Source organism: Trachypithecus francoisi, unplaced genomic scaffold (genome assembly GCF_009764315.1).
Source record: "Trachypithecus francoisi isolate TF-2019V2 unplaced genomic scaffold, Tfra_2.0 Lachesis_group11, whole genome shotgun sequence".
Taxonomy (NCBI): Eukaryota; Metazoa; Chordata; class Mammalia; order Primates; family Cercopithecidae; genus Trachypithecus; species Trachypithecus francoisi.
The window spans coordinates 120,845,466-120,871,878 of record NW_022681456.1 but is presented as its reverse complement, the minus strand read 5'-3'; the positions used below and the strand labels follow the sequence as shown (position 1 = coordinate 120,871,878).

The 26,413-nt window shown below is 46.1% G+C and overlaps 1 pseudogene; it reads left to right on the top strand.

Annotated features, from left to right (window-relative positions):
• LOC117090908 overlaps window positions 1-26,413 on the top strand; it is a 52,194-nt pseudogene that overhangs the window by 6,015 nt on the left and 19,766 nt on the right.

Sequence of the window (26,413 nt, the reverse complement as noted above, 5' to 3'; positions counted from 1 at the left end):
GGTTCAAGCGATTCTCCTGCCTCAAACTCCTGAGTAGCTGGGACTACAGGCGTGCACCACCACACCCAGATAATTTTTGTATTTTTAGTAGAGACGGGGTTTCATCATGTTGGTCAGGATGGTCTGGATATCTTGGCCTCATGATCCACCTGCCTCAGCCTCTCAGTGCTGGGATTACACGCGTGAGCCACTGTGCCTAGCCTATGTGTCTTCTTTTTAAAAACATAGATGTTGGCATAAGATAAACACTATTCTCCACCAGTTCCACACTGGTAAGTATTTAGGTTGTTCCCGACCGTTTGGATTAATCAATGCTGAGTTGTATGTAATTCTTGCATATTTGCGTGAATATGTTCATAGGATGCATTGCTAAAAATGGAATTGTGGGATCCAGGGTTCTGCACATTTTAAATGTTGATGGGTGTTGCTGGATTCCCTTCTGTTAGGGCCATACTGTTATCTCACTGTCAACGTGTAAGGGCGCCTATTTCTATTTCCTTGCCAACAGTTTCTTCTCAGCTGTTTTGTTTGACATCACACACACACACACAAATAGCCCCCTTGTTCCAAAAACGTGGACATTTTACATTTCTTTTTTTTTTTTGAAATGGAGTCTTGCTCTGTCACCCAGACTGGAGTGCTGTGGCTGGATCTCAGCTCACTACAAGCTCCGCCTTTGGGTTCACGCCATTCTCCTGCCTCAGGAGCCGGGTAGCTGGGACTACAGGCGCTGCCACCTCGCCTGGCTAGTTTTTTTTTTTTGTAGCTTTTAGCAGAGACGGGGTTTCACCGTGTTAGCCAGGATAGTCTCGATCTCCGGACCTCGTGATCTGCCCGTCTCGGCCTCCCGAAGTGCTGGGATTACAGGCTTGAGCCACCGCGCCCGGCCGACATTTTACATTTCTACTTAAAGTGTGCACACACTGACTGAAGCTCTGTGTTGCAGTGATGTGTGCTGCTAGGATTGTGGCTCTGTTTCGAATTTGCTAGCCAGGCTATGACTTTCCAGTCAGGTATTTTTTGTTCTGTTCATGTTGTTGCTGCCATTGGGCCGGGGTAACCTGTGTGAATTTCCCTCCACTGCCCAGCCAGATTCCTTTCCGGTGGACGGGCTTAGTGTCTCATCAGGCAGCTCTGTTTCCTGGTGATCTGGGCCGTGTCTCATCCGGCAGCCCTGTTTCCAGGTGATCTGGGCCGAGTGTCTCATCCGGCAGCCCTGTGTCCGGGTGATCTGGGCCGAGTGTCTCATCCGGCAGCCCTGTTTCCAGGTGATCTGGGCCGAGTGTCTCATCCGGCAGCCTTGTTTCCTAGTGATCTGGGCTGAGTGTCTCATCTGGCAGCCCTGCTTCCTGGTGATCTGGGCTGAGTGTCTCATCCGGCAGCCCTCTTGCCTGGTGATCTGGGCTGAGTGGCTCCATGAGAAGTTGCACCCATCTTCTGCAGTAGTGCATTTTTCACAGCAAGCAAAACATTTTCACCACGTTTCTAGTGGGACAGGCACTAGCTCTTTTCTGGGCATCAGGAGACCTGGCTTTGTTCTGGCTCAAGCAACAGCTGGTGAGTTACCAAAGACAAGTCGCATCTGGCCTCTGGTCCTTTGCTTTATAAGTAGAATCACAGTCCGAGTGGGCATCACTGTCCTGGTCTCTTTGTGATGCTGAGTGTTGTGGGGATGATGGCTGAGTGTCAGGGTACATTTCCACCACTAGGGGATTACAGGCCAGCCAAAGACACAGGAGGAAAGCTAATAGCCCCGGGCAGGTACACAGAACCAGAGGAGTTTGGAAGGGTAGTTCCAAGCTCCTTGGTGTGATTGATGTGATCACAATAGACATTTTATCTCTAAGTCTTGGGCCATTGGACCAAGAGAAGAGAGAGCTGGTGTTGAGTTGTAGTGAGAGGTGCGTGGTTCGTGTGCCTGCTGAGCCTGGCTTGGACTCAATTGCATTGAGTCCCATTCCATTTTACCTTCTGTTTCCACCTTTTTCATGCTCCTGCTTGTTTCTCCAGAAAAAAATGCAATAAATTCCTTTCAAAAACTTTAAAAGCCATAGATGCTTATTGAAAATAGTTCAAATGATATGGAAGACAGAAAGATAGTGAGTGTTTCTCTGTTGTGTGTTTGGATGAATGTGTCTTTGGGGTAGTCACTATTAACACTGGGTATATTCCTTCCAGATCTTTTCAGTGTACCTACAAATATGTATGTACACCTGTAAAAAACAAAATAGTACCTGATAAACATTGAGTCCCCCTACTCCCACTCGCAGTCTACATGGACATCCTTTCATGGTGATACGATGAGACCTGATCGACTCCTTTTGTTCGCTGGAGTGCTAGGTAATAATAGCTACAGATAACTCACCTTCAGTGGGCATTTACCATGTGACAGGGTCTGTGCTCCAGGCAGGCTACATGAAGTGGGTCTTAAGGTTTTTTACAACAATGCTATGGGTGAACACAGGAATTGTGAACATTTTGCAAATGATAGAATTGCAGTAGAGAGAAGCAAAGCTGCTTGCTGAAACTCATGGCACGATTCCCGAGAGAGAGAGAACACTTTTAAAACAATTGTTGTTATAGTCAGGTGATTTACGATCATTTCAAGAAATAGTGCATTCAGTGAATACATTTCAGGGTCTGGTACAGTCTGGGAGCTGTTCCTGAAAATGCACTGGGCTAGAGGTAAGGGAGTGGTCCATTGGCCCTGGGCCCCTAGTGCAAGGAGGGAGGTCCCTGGGAGAGGGGGCATGGAGAGGAGGTCTCGGAACAAACCTTGCAACATCCATTTCTGCTGAGTCTGGTCCGAGGTCTGGTTCTTGACATGTACACTTTTCAGAGATACTTGGTTTTGATTTTTATCATGGCTCACCTGAGCAGCCATGGTTTGAAACTGCCTGGAGATGTGGTCTGGCAGGCCAGTGCTATGCCCATCCTTCCCGCTCCTGCAGGAGGGGAGTCAGCCTGGGACTAGAGGGCTTCGCCTGTAATCAGCTATCTCATAATAAGTGGATTTGATGCTGGTTTCGCTAGGTCAGGAAATTTCCCATTTGGAAGGAAAACTGATACTTGTTTTTGGGTTTTGCTGAGGAGCCACAGGGTTTAGAGCAGGGACTGGAAGTTTGTTGAGACACACGTGAGTGCACTCAAACATCTTCCATGAAACGTGGAAATAAAGACAGTGTTCCGGAGAGGTCCCTGGCTTTGGGATATAAATATTTCTGTAACAGAATGGCACTGGATGTCTGCTGTATTTTTTTCTCTGCTATTTTGGCAAGATTTATTTGGGTGTATGTCTCCTGTAGAGAAGGTATGACATCAGCTTTTGCCAGCAAGTATTTACAGCCGTTGGTGCCTCCTATGTGGGTCACTTTTGTGCCGTGGTTTCTTTGGGGAAATTGTAGGTCTCCTACCCAAAGCACATTGCCCATTTCAAGGTGCTCCTGGTTTCTGAACACCTGTGGCTGTGCCTTCCATATGGGTGAAGCCAGCCGAGAAAGTACCCCTCCCCAGGAGGTGGGGACTGGTGATTGCCTGAGTGAGGAGGCCGGGGATGAGCCCTGGACTAGAACTTGTGACCGGTGCTTTTCCTTCCCCTCCTCTCCCTCCTATTTTCCCACCACCCCCACTTTTTAAAAATTTCATTAAAAATTAAACAATTATTTTGGTTTCCTTTATTCGCTATTCCTTGCTAATCATATGCAGAGTGAGCCTGGGACAGTGGAAAGGAAAGTTGTACTTGGCTTCAGATGATCCTACCAGCCCCGCATTGAGGGGCTTCCGCCAGGTGGCATTGTCAAGTGGCATTGTGGAGGTTCTCCTTTGAGTCCTCAGCGTTAACCAGCAGAGGCAGATGGTATTTAGTCCTGGGTAATGTTGAGGAAGTGGAGCTTGAAGTAGCTAAGGGAACTTCCCAAAGTCACATAGGAAGTAGCAGAGTAGAACCAAACACAGATTGTCTCAGAATCAGGCAGGTTGTCTGATTCCAAAATGGGCTCTTAATTTTTGGAGGTCAAAAAGCTGAACAGACGCAGACATTTCTTTTTTTTTGAGCTAGGGTTTTGCTATGCTGCCTAGGCTGGTCTAGGCTCAAGCTGTCCTCCTGCCTTAGCGTTCTGAGTGCTGGGCTTACAGGTTTGTGTCACCAAACCCAATCGAACAGACATTTCTTGAAAGAAGACATACAAATGGCCAAAAAAGATGTGAAAAAAATGCTCAGTATCACTTATAATCAGAGAAATGCAAATCAAAACCACAGTGAGGTATCATCTCAGCTGTTAGGATGAGTATTATCAAAAAGACAAAAAATAACAAGTGCTGGCGAGGATATGGAGACAAGGGAGCTCTTACACACTGTAGGGGGTGTACACTAGAGCAGCTCGCTGGCGCGGAGTGCACACTGACATCCCAGCACTTTAGGAGGCCGAGGCGGGCAGATCACCTGATGTCAGGAGTTTGAAACCAGCCTGGCCAACATGGTGAAACCCCGTCTCTACTAAAAACACAAAAATTAGCTGGGAGTGGTGGATCACACCTGTAATCCCAGCACTGCTGGGCGGCTGAGGTGGGTGGTCACTTGAGGCTAGGAGTTCAAGACCAGCCTGGCCAAGGTGGTGAAACCCCATCTCTACTAAGAAATACAAAAATTTGCCGAGTGCAGAGGCGGGCGCCCGTAATCCCAGCTACTCGGGAGGCCAAGGCATGAGAACCACTGGAACCCGGGAGGCAGATGCTACAGTAAGCAAGCTCAGATTGCACCACTGTACTCTAGCCTGGGCAACAGTGAGACTCTGTCTGAAAGAGAAAAAAGAAAAAGAGTAAGAGTAAGCTAGGGCACCCACTATGGCAAACAGTATGGAGGTTCCTCAGAAAACTGCAAATGAAATTACAGTGTGATCCAGCAGTCCCACTACAGTGTAGATACCCAAAGAAAAGGAAATCAGTGTCTGAGGGGCATCTGCACCTCTGTGTTTCCTGCAGCACTGTTCACCATAGCCAAGACATGGAACCAGCCTTGGTGTCCAACAGCAGATGATGGATAGAGAAAATGTGGTCTTGATACACAGTGGAGTACTATTCAGCCATAACACAGGATGAAGTCCTGTTATTCTCAGCAACGTGGATGGAACTGGAAGATATTATGAAATAAGCCAGGGACAGAAAGTTACACAACAAATGTTCTCTTATGTGGAAGGCAAAAAAGAGTGGATCTCATGGAAGTTGGAAGTAGACAGAGGCTCCTAGAGGGTGAGAAGGGTGGGGGAAGAGAGAGATAGGGAGAAATTTGTTAAAGGATACAAAATTATAGCTGGATAGGAATAAGTTCTAGTGTTCTATAACATAGGATGACTATAGTTAACAAGAATATATAGTTTCAGGCTGGGCCCGGTGGCTCATGCCTGTAATCCTAGCACTTTGGGAGGCTGAGTTGGGTGGATCACCTGAGGTCAGGAGTTTGAGACCAGCCTGGCCAACGTGGTGAAACCCTGTCTCTACTAAAAATACAAAAATTAGCCGGGCATAGTGGTGGGTGCCTGTAACCCCAGCTACCAGGGAGGCCGAGGCAGGAGAATAGTTTGAACCTGGGAAGCAGATGTTGCAGTGAGCTGAGATCACACCACTGCACTCCAGCCTGGGCAACAGAGCAAGACTTTTTCTCAAAAAAAAAAAAAAATATATATATATAGTTCCAGATAATTGGAGGAAGGGTGTTGAACGTTACCAACACAAAGAAATGATAAATGTTTGAGACAGTGGATATGCTAATTACGCTGATCACATACATTACATGTATTATAACATCACTATGTGTACTCCATACATATGTACAGTACACAATTATGTGTCAATTAAAAAAGAAAAAGCTGAACTTAGATTGGAATGGCTATGAAGTAGCTAACTTTTTCATATTTTCGATAGAGACCCTAGGCATTTATTTTAAGTAAACTACCCTTGGCTTCAGGAAATGTTTAGTATTTGAATTTAGCCTTGCATTTTATATACAGAGAGGTAAAACTGTAGGCTTGCTTTAGATACAGTCACAGGGGTTTGCCGTGATGACTTTTTATGTAATAAGGGGGAAATATGCCTTAATTAATAAGCATACATGCTCATTTTTCTCCCTCGTACACATTTTTAGTTGTTGTCCAGGCATTGTGATATTATGTAAACAGTATGCGATATCTTAGGTAGGAATCAGAATTTTAAGGTAAGAATACTTAGAGTGATATATTTTTCAAACTTTCAAACTGGACATTTTACATGTCCATTATATAACTGTAATTAAATTTTCAAAAAGACAATACCTGTCTTTAATATGGATGATGCTCTAGCATTTTTTTTTCTTTTTTTTGGAGACAGGGTCTCACTTTCTCCCAGGCTGGAGTGTAGTGGTGCAATCATGGCTCACTGCAGCCTCAGCCTCCTAGGTTCGAGACACCCTCCCACTTCAGTCTCCCAAGTAGCTGGGACCACAGGTGTACAACACCACGCCCAGCTAACGTTTAAAATTTTTTGCAGAGACAGGACCTCCCTCTGTTGCTCAGGCTGGTCTGGAATTCCTGGGTTCAAGTGATTCTCCTGCTTCATCCTCCCAAAGTACTGTGATTGCAGGCATGTGCCACTGCCTGGCCCCATATAAGTGGGATGATGACTTTAGCCTAGGAGTTCCACATCAGCCTGGGTAACATAGCACAAGATCCTGTCTCTACAAAATCTAAAAACATTAACTGGTCATGGTGACACCTGCCTGTGGTCCCAGCTACTCCAGGAGGCTGAGGCAGGAGGATAACTTGCCCAGGAGTTGAGGCTGCAGTGAGCTCTGATCTTGTCATTACATTCCAGCCTGGGTGACAGAGTGAGACCGTGTCTCTTAAAAAGTTACTGGCTACCTGATTATTCATAGGAAAAAAACCTGAACTCTGATCTAAACCTCATACCTCGTACAAAAATTACTCAAAATGGATCATGGACTAAAATGGAAAATGGAAAATAAAGATGAAGAGAGGAGCTGGAGACTGGGAGAAACTATTTGCAAATCACATGTCTGATAAAGGACTCATATCTATAATATATAAAGAACTATCCAAATTCAGCAGTGAAACCAAATCATCTACTTTGAAAATGAATAAAAGACCTGAAGAGACATTTCAGATAATATACAAGCACATGAAAAAATTCTCAACATCATGAGCCATCAGAAAAAATGCACACTAAAGTCACATCACTATACACCTATCAGAATGCCTAAAATAAAAAGTAGTAACAAGGCCAGTGCTGGTGAGGGTGTGGGGAAACGGGATCACTCACACTTGGCTGGTGGGAATGGAAGATGGTACAGCCATTCTGGAAAACAGCTTGACAGTTTCTTAAAAAACTAAACGTGCAAATGCCATAGGATGCAGCACTCACATTCATGGGCAGTTATCCCAGAGAAATGAAGACTTATGTTCACACAAAAGCCTTTATATATCTGTTCATAGTGGCATTATTTATAAAGGCCAGAAACTGGAAACAGGCCGGAGACTGCTCAGCAGGTGAATGGTTAAACAAACTGGTGCACTCAGGCCCCAGATACCACTCTGCAGTAGTTCATGACATCCTTGTTCACCCGTCTTTCAAACTAGAAACCACCATCATCCTTAATCCCCTTTTCTCCATCCTGGGTCTGAGTGGACTTCATTTTGCATTTCTTTCCAATGCATTTTCCCTCTGTCCTTTCTGGTTGTGCCTCATGCCTCATTTGAACTGTTGTGAGAGCCATTGTTTCTCTGTCTCATCATGGAATCCTTTCTACACTTCATGCCCTGCTTGCCATTGGAACAATCTTTCAAAACATGAACAAATAACTTAAAAGAATATCCCAGGTAGCCTTCCAAATAAGTCTAAGCTTTCTGTTAGAAGTTTTACTTCTTGTCTATAAGGGACCCCAGGACTCTAGAGAGACGGATTTGCTGTCTGCATTTTAAGATCAGGCAGAAATCCCTGGAGGGGCCCGTGTGGAATAGTGGTACAAATACTGGTTCTAGAATCAGAAGCCCTCATATCCTGGTTCTAACACTAGCTGGATGTTCTTGGGAAAGTTTTGGTTTCAAACCTCAGTATGAGGAAGTATACTCAAGGGATGACACAGGGCTGCTGGGAGGAGCGGATGAGGGGCGTGGTGAAAATGCTGTGTAATCCGTGAAGCACGTCGTATGTGTGAGAAGTGGAGCTGTGTGGATAGCGGTTCTGGAATCATTGTATGAAAACGATGGAAAGCACATTCGTAGTTCTGCCTGATGATACCACTGAGAGCCTGTGTTGTACATGCCTGCAACATGGGTGAGGCCCAGGTCAGTACAGCTCACGGTTTGGTTTTCATGCAGATAGAAAGGCCCGAGAGGACCCTTTCCCCCTCCAGCTGTAGGAAGGAGGTGGCTGTCTCCTGCCTATATTTGGTGGGATTGTCTGTGGCTCCTTGGGGACAAGAATGCAGGGAGTGGGGGAAGAAAGCCGGCCTGACTGCTCGCTAGTCAGCCTTCCCCCAGGGAGGAGTGGAGGGGTCATTTCCTGGTAACTTGCCAAATTTTTCTTAAGCCATCTGCTCTTAGAAATGACCAGCATGACAAGTGAAAGACCCATTAGAGACAGATGGGCTGTGTGTCCTGTGCATTTATGGCTTTGTGGCCTCAGAGCTGCCGGGACTTCATAGCTTTCTGGGGAATGCTGGGTCAGCCATGGGGCTGAAAATAGTGAGAGGAAGAAAATTCCCCCTCGCTGCTCTGGTCTGGGAGTGATTACTGAGGAGAGCGGCATGGAGGGCCCAGTCGTGGGGTCCCTTTGAAGCACACCCTCATCACAGTGGGAATGCGGGTCTCAACCTCCCTAGGCCTCTGTGATTTTTGTCTGTCACATACTCACCTCCATCAGGGATGTCTATGGTGATGAGATGAGGGAGCATCATAGCACATGTGGCACTTAGTAGGCTTGTGGTGAGTGGACGCTGGCATCAGTGGAACAGGAGACTGGGCGCTGCATGTGGACGCACTCACGTGCTGGTGGCATGGGTGGACAGAGGAGAGGGACGCTCTGCAGTTCTCCTGTTGGTCTGTCACCCCGCTGTTGTGAGCAGAATCCGTGAGTGTATTCTGTTGCCTGCTCACACAGAAGGCTGATTGCTCAATTTTCTGCTTCCACTTTTGATTTCTTAAGAATGGAAAAAGGAATACTTCAGTGACTTTTCTGGTTGATGGCATACATTCCTTGATATCACCTTAATGCTTTTTAATTTCTATGTATTTTGGATGTTGGAGCTTGCCTGACATCTGTGTTTTTATACCTCACCCTCTCGCGTAACTGTTGGCCACACCAGGACCAGAGAGAAGTGACCAGACCGATTGGTAGCAGGGCTAGGACTGGAATTCCCCAGGCTTTTAATGCCCAGCAGGCTCGGTTTTCTGTTTTGCACTGCTCTTCCCTATTTTGACAACTGTTAGGACAGTGGATGTGAAATGTAGCTGGGCACTTTTTGGGGTGTGCTAGGAGTGTGGCAGATGCCTCAGACTGGCATTTTCCACTGGTTCTGAATTCTCATGGCTCAGAGTCAGTCTCTAGGCTACTGACCGGGAAGATACAGGAAGTTGTTTTGTATGGCAAACTATGCCAGGGCATTTTTTTTCACCCGGCAATTTATTTGGTTTGGACTGGAATAAATCTCTGATATTGGTTTCTTTGCCAATATTATTAGGGAGTGGAGCCTGACTGGTTAACTTAGCCCGATTCGTAGTGCTTAGAATCTCAGTGAGTGTGTGTTGAACTGAGCGGAAGTGTGAGAGCATCTTGGACAGTGGTTTGCAAACCTAGCTACATCTGGGGACGGGCTGTGAAAAAAGCATGCGTGCTTACTCCAGACCAATTGAAATAGAATCTGCAAGAATAGAGCTTGGGCAGCTATAGTGCTGTTAAAAACCCCCAGGTGGTTCGGATATACTGTAAAGGTTGAGAACCACTGCTCCACAGCGAATTGGTGTCCTGGATCATAAATGTGCCTTATGCTTTCACCAGCTTAGAATGGTTCTTGTGCTTTAGAACTGAAAAAAAGTTATGCAAATAAATGTGGAAATAGCCAAATGCCGCATCCTGTTACTACCTGCCATGAAGTATATTTACCAGTTATTCACTCTATTCTGATCTCTACCCATTCCACCGTTTCTTCATGGAACAATAATTTGGCAGTTGGTTATGCAGAACCAGAGTAAGTCTAGTTTGATTGGCGGGAGACGATTTTGGGTATGAAGTACTCTTTAGGCATTTATTGAACTCTTGTTTGTATCACCTCTGTGCTGGACCGTTTATAAAATATACTTCTTTAAGCAAGGCCTATGGACTCAGGCTGCCTGGGTTTTGCTAACTAGCTGTGTCATTTGGGGCAAGTTTTTAAGCTTATATAAACCTGACTTTCATCTATGAAATGGGATGACAAGGGGTCATTATCATCTCACAGGATCGTGCAAATGTGTGTGTAAAGTGCTTAGTTGGGTGCCTAACACATAGCAACTACTCAGTAAAGTTATTATTACACCATCATCATCATATTTAAATGTAAATATTAAGAGTAAATAAATTTGTAAAAGGTACTATACCCTTACCCCTTGAACCAAAGACTACTTTAGTTTTAAGTGTTTGGGTTAATTTATCACTTAAATATTGGCCTCTTGAATACCTTGAATTTCAATTGAACGTAGCCAGAGGATTTCATAATTGGACCGTTGCCTCTGGAAGTTGGAGCTTTGGTTTCACTTCCTACACTAAGCATGTGGCTGTACGCACCTTTATGGTGACTTCTGGGACTGGGGAATCAAAGCTTCATTCGCTTCTTTGGAAGAGATCATCTTGTGCTATATGAAGCACTCAGACTTCATTAACTATGTACCATCCAGACAAGACCAGGTGCTTCCCATGGCAGCCTGTCCTTTTTTTAGCTCTCTCATCAATCTAGCCTGTTCCTTCTATTCCTCTTTATACTAGAACTTGTCTTTGAACAAGGAATGTTGTTTTGTCACTGCCAGGTCCCCAGCAATTAGTAATGCCTAGCACATACTAGGTGCCTCCTGAATGTGAATAGGTGATCATCTAGCAGAACACAAGATAAATGCGTGGGTTGAGATTTAAGCTGTGTGGTATGAATGCTGCATTGGCAAACTTATTAAATCAATTTTCTTAATACAAGTTTAACCTGTCTTAGTAATTGTCTTAGTTCAGTAATCATTTACTGAGTGTCTTCTAGGCCAGACATTGGGAACAGAAAGGTAATAATATATGATTCCTGCCTCATGCACAGGAAGTCTATTGCGATGGACAGACACGTGCCAATGGCTGCCATGGAATATGGTGAGTATTAAGATAAAGGGGAACCCTGTGTGCCCTTGGAGCATAGAGCAGGGCTTGTGTTCTGGGAACATGGGCTCCATTTGAAAACACAATTTAAATTATTTTCTTTTTTTCTTTTTTTTTGAGACAGAGTCTTGCTGTGTTGTCCAGGCTGGAGTACAGTGGTGTGATCTTGGCTCACTGCAACGTGCTCCCCCAGGTTGAAGCCATTCTCGTGCCTCAGCCTCCCGAGTAGCTGGGATAACAGGTGTGTGCCACCACGCCGGCTAATTTTTGCATTTTTAGTAGAGATGGAGTTTCCATGCTGGCCGAGCTGGTCTTGAACTCCTGACATCAGGTGATCCTCCCGCCTCGGCCTTCCAAAATTCTGGGATTATAGGCATGTATGTGTTCACCCTTTTAAATATCTGTGGGTAGCACATAACTTTAAATGGGTACTATTTAAACTATTGAATGACTTTAGTATGGATTGAATGACTTTGCTCGGGCCTCGTTTTTAATTTCCTTCATTAGAGGGGGGGAAAAAAATGCAGGTTGAATATCCCTCATCCAAACTGCTTGGAACCAGAAGTGTCTCAGTTTTCAAAAATATTTTTGGATTTTTGAATATTTGTATTATACTTGCTGGTTGAGCATCCTGAATTCAAAAATCCAGAATCTGAGCTGCTTCAATGAACATTTCATTGAGCGTCACGTCAGCACTCAAAAAGTTGTGAATTTTGGAGTTTCTGGTTAGGGAGACTCATCCTACATAGGTGTTGGATTGTTGCAGGAGTTCTGGACCAGAGGCTAGGTGACTAGGCTCTGGTTTTCGCTTTGTTACTAAACAGCCTGTTTTCTTCCGTAAGCTCAGCTTTAGATCCCCCGGTTGTCAAAGAAGGGGATGGGCCATCTGACTTTTAAGGCTTCGTTAGTTCTGACTTGGAGACACCTGGCTTCAGTTCATCTTCCTTAGGAGTGAACAAAGAATATGGGAATTTTGAAATTGTTAGTTAACAGTTACAGGGTTGTTGCAGCCTGGTTTTGGGTAAAGGTCATCTTTAGTGAGCCCGGGGAGAAGCACTGGTTTAGCTGTCAGCTGAGTAGGGTAAGCGGTCCTCTTAATTTTCCTCTGTTTTAATGAAAGCATTGTTAAGGGTCACAGCGTTAGTGGAGCTGGCTGGACAGAGGAGGGGAACTCACTGTTACAGGTTATATTGAATGTCTTTTCAGTCACTAAATGCTTTTTATGATATGGTTTTCAGGATTTCAGTGTTGTATGATTTCTCTGTGTTAAGCACAGGAAATTTAACATCAACAAAAAGGAATGCTCTTTCTTTTGTTTTTCTTTGAGATGGAGTTTCGCTTTTGTTGCCGAGGCTGGAGTGCAGTGGCATGATCTCAGCTCACTGCAACCTCGGTGTCCTGAGTTCAAGCGATTTTCCTGCCTCAGTCTCCTGAGTAGTTGGGATTACAGGTCCCCGCCAGCATGTCCGGCTAATTTTTGTATTTTTAGTACAGATGGGGCTTCGCTATATTGGCCAGGCTGTTCTTTTTTTTTTTTTTTTTTTTTTTTTTTAGACGGAGTCTCCCTCTGTCGCCTGGGCTGGAGTGCAGTGGCTGGACCTGCAAACTCCGCCTCCCGGGTTACGCCATTCTCCTGCCTCAGCTCCCCGAGTAGCTGGGACTACAGGCGCCCGCCACCTCACCCGGCTAGTTTTTTGTATTTTTTTTTTAGTAGAGACGGGGTTTCACCATGTTAGCCAGGATGGTCTCGATCTCCTGACCTCGTGATCCACCCGCCTCGGCCTCCCAAAGTGCTGGGATTACAGGCTTCAGCCACCGCGCCTGGCCTTCTGTTCTTGAACATCTGACCTCAGGTGATCCTCCTGCCTCAGCTTCCCAAAGTGCTGGGATTACAGGCGTGAGCCGCCACGCCCGGCCTTGAATGTTCTTTCTATGGGAATCTACAAAAGCCAGCTTTGGAGTCTAGTGGCAGAAAACCTCTTCTTCATTGTTTAGCTGTGCTGTGAGCTTGGAGGGCTTCAAGCCCAGCTGAAAAAGCTGTAGTATTTTCTGTCAGTTGGCTGTCTTGGAGAACTTAATGAACACTGGGCTGGAGTGATACTGTCAGAGTTCATGAGCTGTTTGAGGCTCTCGAAGCCTAGATACTGGGGTTGCCCGAATACATCGGCTGGACTCACTATTTCTCTCGGGAGTAAGGGTGTGGAAAATGCTGTGGTCTTAACTCTGCTCTTAATTTTACAGTGCTGTTATTAATGGTAAGAATGATTTCATACGTTTGTATTTTGCTTCGTAATTCACAGAGAATTTTAAAATCCATTATCTGATTTTATTTCCTCAGCAGTTCCGTGAAAAAGGCAGAGCAGTTTTCATATCTTCTGTTTTCTCGTGATTCTCTTGTGGCTCACAGAAGCTAAGAGCCTTCACCAAGGTTATAGGGTGAATGAGTCGCAGAGCTGGGAGTAGAGGCTCAGGTTTCTAGGGACCCCGTTTCTTCCTCGAATAGCTCGCTCTGGTGGAGCTATGCTCAGGTAACTGCGCATGCTGCGTTTGGTCTTTTGTAAATCCCTGCCCCATTTCAGGGGAGGTTCTTGGGAGGCTTCTATTCATTTTGGAGCATTTAAGTATCTTGTTCTCTCTCCCTCCTCCCACATGCATGGGCATTTCTGCAGGCCCCCAGGCTGGCCCTTGTGCGTGGGGGCGTCTCCTGCCTCCACGTTGTTTGCATGCCCCTTCTGAAGGTGCTCTTCCCCGCATGGAGCCCCCTCGTGCCTGCCTCCACACTGCAGGCTGTTCCGTAAATGTTACTGACTCAGCATCGTTGTTTTTTAGAAATGGGACGGGCTATGGATGCCAAGTTCTTTTCTGTGTGAAGGCTGCGATTGTATCATCTTGCCTTCCCCATGTGTGCTCCTTGAGTGTGTCACTGTGCTGCGATCATCTGTGTTCCCTAGGGTGCCTCCCTTGGAGTCCCGGCCGTAGCAGACATGCAGTCAGTGCTCATGGCCTAAATGAGAGGAAGGCCAGCAGAGCCATTAAATCTGGAAAATGACAAGTGAGGGAAAGGAATTTTTATTTAAGGCATGTGAAAAAGAAATCTTTTTAGAAAAGTTGACCTGTTTCTCAACTGGAGTTGAATTTCAGCTCAGAAAAGCAGCTGTGTGCCCAGAGGGCTTTGGGATTTCAGTTTGTGACAGATGAATTGAATTTGTTGTTGTATGAATGTATTATCCTTTTGTGGTTTTATTAGGCCTTTCTCCCAAATGGAATTGATTTTTCTATAAAAGTCACACTTCCTTTTTGAGAAGTGTAACACTAATTATATGGGACGGTCTCCCAAAAGATTACCTGCCAGGAACCAAACACACTGCCTCAGACTCATGGCCCCTGGTTTCTGCCTGTGCAGCTGCAGGGCAGAGAGGCACGCTCGAGCTGAAATCAAGACGCATGTCTGCATCTTCTCTTTCTTGATTGCTGTTCCGTCTCTGAGCTGGCCTGTCTTCAACGTCTAGGAGCTTGGTGGGTGTAGACACATTACGGTATGGAGGAGGGATATGGTGTTGCAACAGCCAGGAGACTCGCTGAAGTCTCTGTTCTCTTCCTGCTCACTGCTCTGACTTTGTATAAGTCACCTTTGTAGGGCTGTGCACAGTGGTTTACACCTGTAATCCCAGCACTTTGGGAGGCTGACCTGGGAGGATCTCTTGAGCCCAGAGTTTGGAACCAGTCTGGGCAACATGGTGAAACCCCATCCCTAGAAAAAATCAAAATTAAAAAATTAGCCAGATGTGGTGGCTCATGTCTGTAATCCCAGCTAGTGGAGAGGCTGAGGTGTGAGGATCACTTGAGCCAGGGACTGAGTCGAGGCTGCAGTGAACCATCATCACACCACTGCACTCCAGCCTGGTCAGAGCAAGACCTTGTCTCAAAAAACACAAAAACAAACAAAAACCCATTTGTAATAGTGGCAGTAGTTAACTTTTGAAAGTTTGGAGAAAAGTTCCTAAATAACCTGTGACCATGGACAACTTACTTAGCCTTTCTCTGCCTTAGTTTCCTCATCTATGAAAAATGAGAGAATGTGGTACTGATCTTACAGGATTTCAACGAGAACCAAACGAGATCAAACTCAGAGCCTGGCACATCGTGAGTGCGCACTCAATGCTATTATTTCAACATTTTAGAGGAAAAAGAATGCTAATGGGTCATTATGGCTAAACATAGTCCATCACTGGCGTTACTCATGGTATTGGAAGGAACTTGAATTCCATATAGATAGTGTGATGGAGAAAGTATTTTGGACATTGACAGTATTTATTCAAAGAACAAAGGACGTGTCTGTCCTGTGTGGAGAGCCGTTTCTGCTTGTTTCTTTAAATGCTATGGGAAAAGCAGCCGACCCTGTGCTCTCTGCCGGACAGCTTCAGTCTCCGTGTATTGATTTGGCCAATTGTCGCTCACTGTTATCATGGCAGCAGCAATTGAAGGGACAGCTTCTCTTGATTTGCATTTTTGGGTGTTTGTGCTCTTTATAGACAAGTAAGACATGGAAGCCTGTTTATGGCAAGCTGGCAAATTCAGCAAAACATGGAAAACCCTGTTAGCACAGTTTGCACGTGTGCAGGCACAGAGCAGCCAAATGAACACACACGTTTTCATATATTTGAAAAACTCTCAAAAAAAAAAAAAAACATTAAACCTTTGCCAGATGGCTTATAGAGCTAGAGCTTTATCTTTGAAGTACATGAGTATGGCTGTCAGACATCTGAAATCCGAAGCCATCTTAAAACATCATTTTGATGCTACCCCCTACCCGCCCTTTTTTTCCATTTGTAAGGGACAACGATCCAGGAAGTACAGTATCAGCTTACAAAGGCTTTTGTTACAATTAATCGTTCATGTTCTTTCTTTTGGTATCTTATTCTCTGTTTACATTTTATTTTTATTTTTTATTTTTTGGAGACAGAGTCTTGCTCTGTCACCCAGGCTGGAGTGCAGTGGTGTGATCTCGGCTCACTCCAACCTCTGCTTCCCAGGTTCAAGGCATTCTTGTGCCTCAACTTCCTGAGTAACTGGGATTACAGGCGTGTGCCACCACGTCCAGCTAATTTTTCTGTTTTTGTAGAGACAGGGTTTCGCCGTGCTGGTCAGGGTGATCTTGAACTCCTGAAGTCAGGTGATCTGCTGCCTCAGTCTCCCAAAGAGCTGAGATTACAGGTGTGAGCCACAGCACCCGGCCGCTGTTTCCATTTTGTAACGCTAGCGTCACCCCAGTGTACGGTGGCTAGGGGTATTCTTTCCTGTTTCCTGCTGTATTTTCCTCTACAGCATTGATCACTCTTTAACATACTTTTTGGTTGTCTGTCTCTACCTACAAAAATATATGTTCTCTGTTGTATCACTGGTGCCTGGCACGTAGGTAGTTAGTCAACATTTGTTGAATGAATGAATGAATGAATGGGCTGAAAGAACCTTATTCTTCTTTCTTCTGTCACTTCACACCAAATGCTTTTGGAAAATGCTATGTGAACAGGGATCGTAAGCAGGAGAGGTTACACACATTGCTGTGGGATAGCCCATCACCCTCAGATACTTGTCTGGAAGGAGGTGGAGTACTTGAGTAGAAATGATACAAGATAACTTCTTCAGGAAATCAGCCAAGTGTCACCGCTTTTCACATAGGCGTGTGATGTTTGCGTATGTGTGTATGAAGAGCTGTCGTGGCCTAGAATCACGGGCCTTTAGATCCCTTGTACAGATAGAAAAGTAAAGGCCGAGGCCCAGGAGTGCTGCAGGCCACCGAGGTAAGAGTCCCTGTCTGCCCTTCTCAGTATTAGGTCATTTCTCACTGCACTCCCCTCTTTACTGCTAAAGCCACCTTCCCTGACTCTGAATGTGTAACCACGAGGGAGAAAATGTACTCCACGCTCACAGTTTGTGGAGAAAAGACCCAGCAGCTGAAAATCATGTTCACAAAGTTTGTACCTAGAAAAAGTGGCCATTTCTATCATGTCTTTAAATGTCCCTGTTTCTCATACATTTTATAAACAAGACAGTAGAAGGAGATTTGGGAACAGCAACGTTAGAACAAGGGGGGAAAAATCAAACCTAGAGCACTCTAGTTTCTGTTTTCTTCTCAGTTTAGGGCTGAGGCATTTTAGCTTCCTGTCTAAGGGACCGCTCAAATCTGATTAGAAGCCATTGTGGGCTGGTAATTATCCATAATGTTAGGAAGACAGATGCTGCACCAACTCTGTTCTCTAAAAGCAGACTTATTAATTTTAAATTTGCATGGGAGGAGAAGCAGATGGCGAGGTGGGATAAGCGTTCAGATGCTTGGTCATTGATAGCTTTTTACTTCCACGTATCACATGGGGATTTGGGACCCGGGAAGCCTGCTGAGAACTGATGACCATCTGTCCCCTAAACAGCTGGGATCTTTTTCATCCTGAGCTCAGAAAGATTGCTCCTACTGCACCCAGGGAAGACGGGTTGTTGGCTGGTTAGAAATCATGGTAGGTTATTTTCTCCACCCGTAGTTCGCAGTTGGAAAGCAGACCTATGAAAATGTTGTCTTCTCTATTGTATTTCAAATCTGGGTGTTTAAAAAATGATATAAGCAAATTAAGCATTTCTTTAATGGTAGTTGTGTGTGTTCTTGATGCGAATGAGAGGTGCATTCCCTTGTAAAATCCCTGGGACTTTATAGGATGATGTGAGCCTTAGAACCGAAGTTGGTTTTCTAGATGATCATGTAGACATGATGCTGAGCACTAGACAAAGATGATGATTGAAACGATTTTAAAAAATTTTGTCTGAGTTCAGATTTTACACCAATATTTAGAAAATCAGCAAAAGAACTTGGAGCAATGTTCTCAGGCATCCAGTTCAGCCCCCTGCCCACATTGTCATAAAATCCGAGTGTGCCTACAGGGAGGCACATTCCTTTCTGTTCTCATCACAGGTCCTTCCCTGGCTCTGCACCTGCCTGTCATGCGCGTCCCTATGAAGAGACCACCAAACAGACTTTGTGTCAGCAATAAAGCTTTTTAATCACCTGGGTGCGGGCGGGCTGAGTCTGAAAAGAGAGTCAGCAAAGGGAGATAAGGGTGGGGCCATTTAATAGGATTTGGGTAGGTAAAGGAAAATTACAGTCAAAAGGGGGTTGTTCTCTGGTGGGCCGGAGTGGGGGTTCACAAGAAGCTCAGTGGGGGAGCTTTTTGAGCCAGGATGAGCCAGGAAAAGCAATTTCACAAGATAATATAATCGCTTAAGGCAAGGGCCGGCCATTTTCACCTCTTTTGTGGTAGAATGTCATCAATTAAGGGGGACAGCGCATTTGCACTTCTTTTGTGATTCTTCAGCTACTTCTGGCCATCTGGGCATATACGTGCAAGTCACAGGGGATGGAATGGCTTGGATTGGGCTCAGAGCCCTGACATTACCCTCTTCCCTACCTTCCTTACCTTTTCCCTCCTGTGCGGCTCTCTCACAAAGTGAATGGCCTCAGCCACAGCTTCTCTGCAGCTGCATCAGACTGTTGCAACAGGAGTGGTGGCTGCTGCAGGGCGTGCTGTCCCCTCGGAGCCCAGTCTTGCTTGACGCTGCAGCCTGGTGATCATTTTGCACAAAAAGTATGTAATTCTACAGAATGAGAGCCAACATGCTGGGGATGGGGTGTCTTTATCACGGTGCTCTGCATATTTTAATCTTGGGTAGAAAGTATGGAAAAGTATGTGATACCTGTGGTTTGATGTCAGAAGGACGTTGGGAACTTCATGTCGACTGAGGATGTTAAGGTGCAACAGGCACACCGACTTCATTAAATGAGACTTCCCCATCTCCCTGCCAGGCACGCACAGGTGTATGGCCACATTTTACGTGTTATCCTTATCTAGAGTGCGCCTTGTTGTCATGCTTAAAGCTACATGATGGTATTCTGCCTCATAGAGTAGGTCCCAAACCGCATTCAACACAGAAATGTACTCTTGCTATTATACATAGAAAGTGCTTTCATATACCAAGTGGGAGAGCAGTCCTAAAATCTGGGCTGGAATCACAGAAGGAAGGCATTGGAAAGCAACAGATTCCCTAGTCCAAAGCTGGTTTTTGATGAACCTAGAAACAGGACCAAGAGAAGTGAATTTGCCTAAGGCCCTGACAGTATCTCACGGTAGCATTTGAACCTAACAGTTTCTTGACCTATTTCTTTAAAAGATTAGTCATGCTTCCTCTGATTCCTGTATAAACATATTCCTCACTCATTCTTTTGTTTCCATGAATTATTGCGGTGCTACCATGTAACAGTATTTGAGTCAAAATGTGGCAGTGTTTATCCCTTTCCAAGGTTTTCAGTTGCACAGTTTGTCAAAGTTGTGCTAACAGTTTCTTGTTGGTTGCAAGGTGTCCTTTCAGAAGCCAATCGTGTGGTGTATTTATTTTGATTGTTGGAGGTAGTTTGGTAAGAACCTACTTCGAGTGGCTGGCGTGGCCCTGGGGGACAGTGACAGCTGCCTGCTTCATGGGCAGAGATGAAGTAATTGCTTCCTGGGAAGTACCATCCTCCTGGCCACACTCTCCAGCCCATTTCGTTTGTGTTGGCTTCCTCGCATCTGCACGTTTCTGGCTTCATGTGAGTCTCCTTTATTTGAGCATATGACTTCAGGCTGTGGGGAAGAATGGCCATTTTAGCACAGAGATGCACACAAAGGAACAACTGGCTCAATGTGAGTGAAGACATTCTTGGGGGGTTTCATTTCTTTTATTCTGTAACAGGCAGTCTGGGAAGCATTCTGGACACGTGGCCTGCGCTGTCACAGTTCCTCCTTGCAGGATCGCAGATGTTTGGAGATTGTAGTGATAACCGTTATCATTGAGAATGTCATTCTCGCAGGCTCTAATAAGTCAGGATTTATTCAGTGTTAATTTCTGAAAGACAACTGTATTTCCAGCCAAATCCATGTTAGATATTTCTCCTGGCAGTGTTGCTGGGGCTATTCCCGTGGCTTAGTCTTAGGGAAGCACACGCCTTTGAATACTGCTGAAGCTGTGAGGACCCAAAGCGCACCGGAGTACTTTTGCCATAAGGGGTGTTAGTCACTGATACATGTCTCAGTCAGACCTGATGGATTCTTGACCCCTTCCTTTTTTAATTTTTTAATTTTAATTTTAATTTCTGTTTTTTAAGAGCACAACCTCTCAGGTGGCCACCATGAATCTCTGGTGTTTTCAGTTGGCTGCAGCCTATTTGCCATCTCTGGTTCAAACATATTGGAAGGCTGATGATGCTTCCCTGGGTTGTTCTTCTGCTGTGTGACCTCCGCGCCCGCAGGGTTCAAGACTGTCAGAGCTGGGAGCCCCCTTCACAACTACCAGGGTTTCCGGAACCTCCTTTATCTAGCCCTGGGGATGGAAGAGATGTCATCATAGGTGGAGGCTTATTAGGTTTACATGCCATTGATAACGAATGAGGAGGTTTTCTTTTATATAAAGGGGAACTTCTTATAATGTGCTTTAGTAGGTAAAGAAGCTTTTGAGGTTTGCTTTCTCTGGAAAGATAATTTGTGATCCTGCCCTTGCTTTCAACAAAAATATAATTTGCATACCAGTGCATGTTGTGTTACTGAGGACTGGCTGACAAATGGTTCTTAACTCATCATTCACTCAGTCACACTTTCTTGAATGGCATATGTGTGCCAGCTGTAGTAGGAACTTGCAAGGCTCTAGGACTAACCCTTATGAAACGGGGGTCCTGGGGGAAGCAAATGCATATAACTATAAACGTTTGAGGGGATATCAGAGGGGGCGCCTATAGGTGCAAAACTTCCTTCATTCATTGTCCCATCTAGGAGGTTTTGTGTCTTAGCAGCGTGTTCCATAGCAACACATCCCTCTATCAAAATATTCATCATATTATTTTGAAATTCTCTGCTTACGTATGTGTTTTTCCGACTAAGTTTAGAACTGGTGAAGGACAGGCTATGGGGTATGTATTATCTATATCTACACACACACATATATCTCTATATATATACATTACCATTGTAAATATATAATATATATTTATATATATAGACACATATATATTTCTCCCTCTCTATATATACACACACACCACACACATATATATACACACACACATATATATACACACACACATATATATGAAATACACACACGCTTCTACTGCCAAGCACAGAAAGTCAAAACTAGGCAAGAGTTCTGTTAGTGTTTATGAAAAAATAGATGTTGTTAGTTAAGAGTGTCCTTAAGTTGCCAGGGGAAAGACAGGATGGATTCACAAAGGAAGATAGCGTTTTGTTTTGTTTTTTCCTTTGTTTAACTCTTGAATTTGAAATAATCCAGACTTACTGAAAAGTTGCAAAAATAGTACAGAGAATTCCCGTATGGTCTTCCCTCAGGTTCCCCAAGCATTTCACCCCATTTGTACTTTCTCTTTCTCTCTCTGTGGATATAATTTTTTTTTTTTTCTGGAATGTTTGAGAGTGGAAGGTAGAATGCAGGGCAGGGTGAAAGGTGGAAGGAGAGAGGTGGGTTGGGAGGCTTTTTTTTTTTTTAACCTTCTGAGATGGAGTTTCGCTCTTGTCACCCAGGCTGCAGTGCAACGGCACGATCTCGGCTTCTAACCTCTGCCTTCTGAGTTCAAGTGATTCTCCTGCTTCAGCCTCCCGAATAGCTGGGATTACAGGCACCCACCACCATGCTCCGCTAATTTTTTGTATTTTTAGTAGAGGGCTTTCATCACGTTGGCCAGGCTGGTCTTGAATTTCTGACGTCTGATGATCCACCTGCCTTGGCCTACCAAAGTGCTTGGGATTACAGGCATAAGCCACTGTGCCTGGCGATTGGGAGGCTTTTGCAGTAACCCAGAGCACTATGATTGAGGGCTGGACCTGTTGGAAATGATGAGGAAGGTGAGAAGTGGTTAGGTCTGGCATATATTTTGAAAGGAGAGTTTAAATGGGTTGGATGACAAGAGAGAGAAAAAGAAGTTTTAAGGATGATGTCAAGGATTTTGGCCTGAGTAACTGGAAGACGAGAGATGCTGTTATTGGGATCGGGAAGACTATGGCAGGAGTGGGTTATAGCAGGGATTATCGAAAGTGTGTTTTGGTCATGCTAAATTTGAGGTCTAAAAAGAGATGTCAAGAAGTGTTGGCTGGGCGTGGTGGCTCACGCCTGTTATTACAGCACTTTGGGAGGCTGAGGCGGGCAGATCACCTGAGGTCAAGAGTTCGAGACCAGCCTGATAAGTATTAAAATCGATCATTGATGTTTACTAATTAATTATATTATTACTCCTAATACCACAGAGGGTGTACACCTACCTGTGATGTCGTTCCTAATATCCAGGGACAGAGAGCATGATTTTAGTTTTAATATTGCAGTAGGTGTACACTCACCCTGTGACACTGATCCTAATATCCAGGGGGGTAGAGGATGACATGACTCCCAACATAGCAATGAACGGACAGCCACCCACTGATATTGCTCCTAATATTCACGGAAGAAACCTTTGCTATTACTCCCAATATCGCAGGGTGGATACAGCTCTTCTGTGATATGGTTCCTAGTATCCGGAGGGGGAGAGGATGATAATAATTCCAGTATCGCAGGCTGTGTTGCCCTGCCCTGTGATATTGTTATTAATATCCTGGAAGGGAGAGGATGATATGACACCCCCTAGAGTAAGAGGCGTACACCTAGCCTGGGATATTGTTCCTAATATCCATGGAGAGGAGAGACTATATTACTCCCAATATGGCAGGGGGTGAACATCCACCCTGTGATATTCTTCTTAATATCTCAAGGCTGAGAGGTTGATATGACTCCCAGTATCGCAGACACTGTACACCCCCGTGTGATACTCTTCCTGATATCCGGAAGGGGAGAAGATGGTATTAATCCCCATATCGCAGGAGGTGAACACCCACTCTGTGATATCTTTCCTAGTATGCAGGGGGAGAGGGGATAATATTATTCCAATATTGCAGAAGATGTACACGCTCCCCCCGTGATATTGTCCTTAATATTCCAAGGCACAGAAGACGATGTTACTCCCAATATCGCAGAAAGTGTACACCCCCCAGTGGTGTTGTTCCCATGGTCCAGGAGGGAAGAGGATGATATTACTTTCAACCCCTGAGCCCTGCAATGCTCTCACCTTGCAACACCGACACCCAGCTCAACCTGACATAGGACCAGAGGTGCTGGCTGGGGGTGTTCATTGCTTCTCTTTTCTCTCTTGCCAGACTCAGTAGAGGAAGCTGAGACCGCTTCTGGCTTTGGGAGAGGTCAGTGAGCCTGTGCGTTTGGAGCCTGGTTGCATGAGAGAAGCATGTGTGGGAACGCCAGGGCCTGGCTTTGAACCGCATTCCCCCAACATGATGCCGAGTGTGGCAGACATGACACTTGGCTTTGCTCTCTCAGGGTTCCATCTGCGACAGGGGCTACTTGTGTCCCTGGCCTCATCAACTCAGGCTGAAGGCGGCCCTGGTCCTGAGCAGAGGGGCTTTGTGAAGCAGAAATAGATGGCCTGGTACAGGGGCCGAGCCTGGCCAGGACTTTGGCCCTGGGAGTTGTAAAGAAGGCCGGCCTCTACCATGAGCATCTGCACCAAGCTGTGCCCATGTCACAGTGTGCTCGGCGTCTGCCCTGGCACAGGTGCATGGCCTGTCTGCGCTCAGGCTCCCCGCCTATGGGGCCCAGGTTCACAGAGGTGTGAAAGAGACAAGCACAGTGCAGGGGCCTCTGAGCCCAGTCAGCCTCGCTTCGATGCTGGGAGGCTGACATCTTCCATTTTGTCTTCTGCCCAGGCCAGCTGCGGACCGTCCAGCAGCTGTGCTACTTTTACAGCGTCGTCATGCCCAGCGAGGCCCAGTGTGTCCTCTACCACGAGTTCCAGCTCTCCCTGGCCTGCAAGGTGACCGACAAAGTGCTGGGGGACAGTTCCTGGAGACCATCAGTCAGCTCTACCTGTCCCTGGGCACTGAGCGGTGAGGGCTGGCTTTGCAGTGGTGGGAGTGGGGAGCAGGGAAAGGGGGCTGGGGGATGCAGGGCAGGGAGGAGGGCACAGGGAAGCTGGCCCAGGGCCCCATCAGCCCCTTCCCTTTTGATCATTTGGTTCCTTGGCATCAGATGCTTTGAGCTGGTGGGCCTGGGGTCGTCCCAGGGCTGCTGCTGGCCTGTGAGTCCCAGCTTGAGCCTCCCTTGTTGGGTCAAAGGTCATCTCAACCCCAGCAGAGGCAGTACGTGCACTCTGGGCTGTTCTTCCTACTATGGTGGCTTTTGTCATCTGACCTCTGCCTGCCCCGAGTCTTCACTCCTGGCCTTCATCTGTCCCCTTAAATGTGACCACAGCAGCCACCTGTGGCTTCTCTCCTACAGCAGACAGAGCCATTGTGTCATCTGCTTCCCTGGGGCACAGGGTTTCAAGGTCTCACATCCCATAGGTGGCCCACTCGGCTTTCCCCGAGCATCCTGACCTGGTGGGGTAACCGTGGCCCTGGCCACCCCACGCACAGCTCCCGGTGACATTGCTGTAGTCATACCCCCTCGAGTGTCAGACTTACCGAGAGAGCAGGGAAGGAGCCAGATTCCATGGGGACCCGGGAGACTGGCTCCAGTCTTGGCCTCAGGTTCACAGAAGGAAAATGGGCCAGTGTGCTGGAGCCATGCTTCTCAAAGTGTAGTCCCTGGACCAGCAGAGCAGCATCTATGTCACCTAGGAGCTTGTGGCAAGTGGGAGTTCTAGGTCCTGCCCCAGGTCTGTGGAGCCGGAAGCTCTGGGGGCAGGGCCAGCAAGCTATACAGACAGGCCTCTGAGTGACTGTGATGCCGGCACACCTTGAGAACCATCGCCCTAGATAGCCTCTGAACACTAACGGCTCCTGGTGCGTCTGGAGAAGACACAGGCCATGTCTGGGAGGCAGGGGAGATGGACTAGCACACTCCTCCTGCCACAGGGCAGCATGATGCTCGATTCCCTCAGAAGGATGTCCTTCATCTTTTCCATGCCGTGTGTGTTCACCTTGGCCCTCCCAGCAGCCTGGGAAGGGCAGAACACTGCACACACAAGAGGGCCGTTCTCAGTCCCCACATTCCAGATTCATCTGTCACCAGACCCACGGGAGGAGGCAGACTTGTTCCAGGAGGATGAGAGCCCTTGTTCTGACACCTGTGTCTGATTCCAGGGCCTACAGATCCACTCTGGACTACACCAAATGAAGTCTGGGGATGTTCATTGACCTCCAGAAGAAAGAGGAGGCACATGCCTGGCTGCAAGCAGGGAAGATCTACTACATCCTGTGGCAGAGGGAGCTGGTGGACCTGTACATCCAGGTGTGTGGCAAGGGAGGCAGGAGGGCCTCTGTACTGTTCACTCTCTGTCCATCCATCCATCCATTCATCCTTCCAACATCTATTTACCTGTTCATCCTTCCATCCATCCATCCATTATCCATTCATCCATTCTTCCATCATCTTTACATACACCTGTGGGTCCTTCCATCCATCCATCCATCATCCATCTGTCCATTCATCCATTCTTTTATCATCGATCTATTCACCCGTCTATCCATCCATTCACCTGTCATCCACCGATCCATTCATCCTTCCATCCATCCATCATCCATTCATCCATCCATCCATTCTTTCGTCATCTTCCCATACACCTGTGGGTCCTTCCATCCATTCATCCATCCATCCTTCCATCATCCATCCATTCACCTGTTCGTCTTTCCACCCACCCATCCATCCATCCACCCACCCATCATCCATCCCTCTGTCTATCCATCCATCATCCATCCATTCACCTGTCCATCCATCCTTTCACCTTTTCGTCCATCCATCCATCCTTCCATCATCTATCCAACTGTTTATCCTTCTATCCATCCATCATCCATCCTTCATCTGTTCATCTCTTCATCCATACATTCACCTGCTTGTCCATCCAGCCATCCTTCCATCCATCTTTCCATTATCCATCCATTCAGCTGTTCATCCTTCTATCCATCCAACC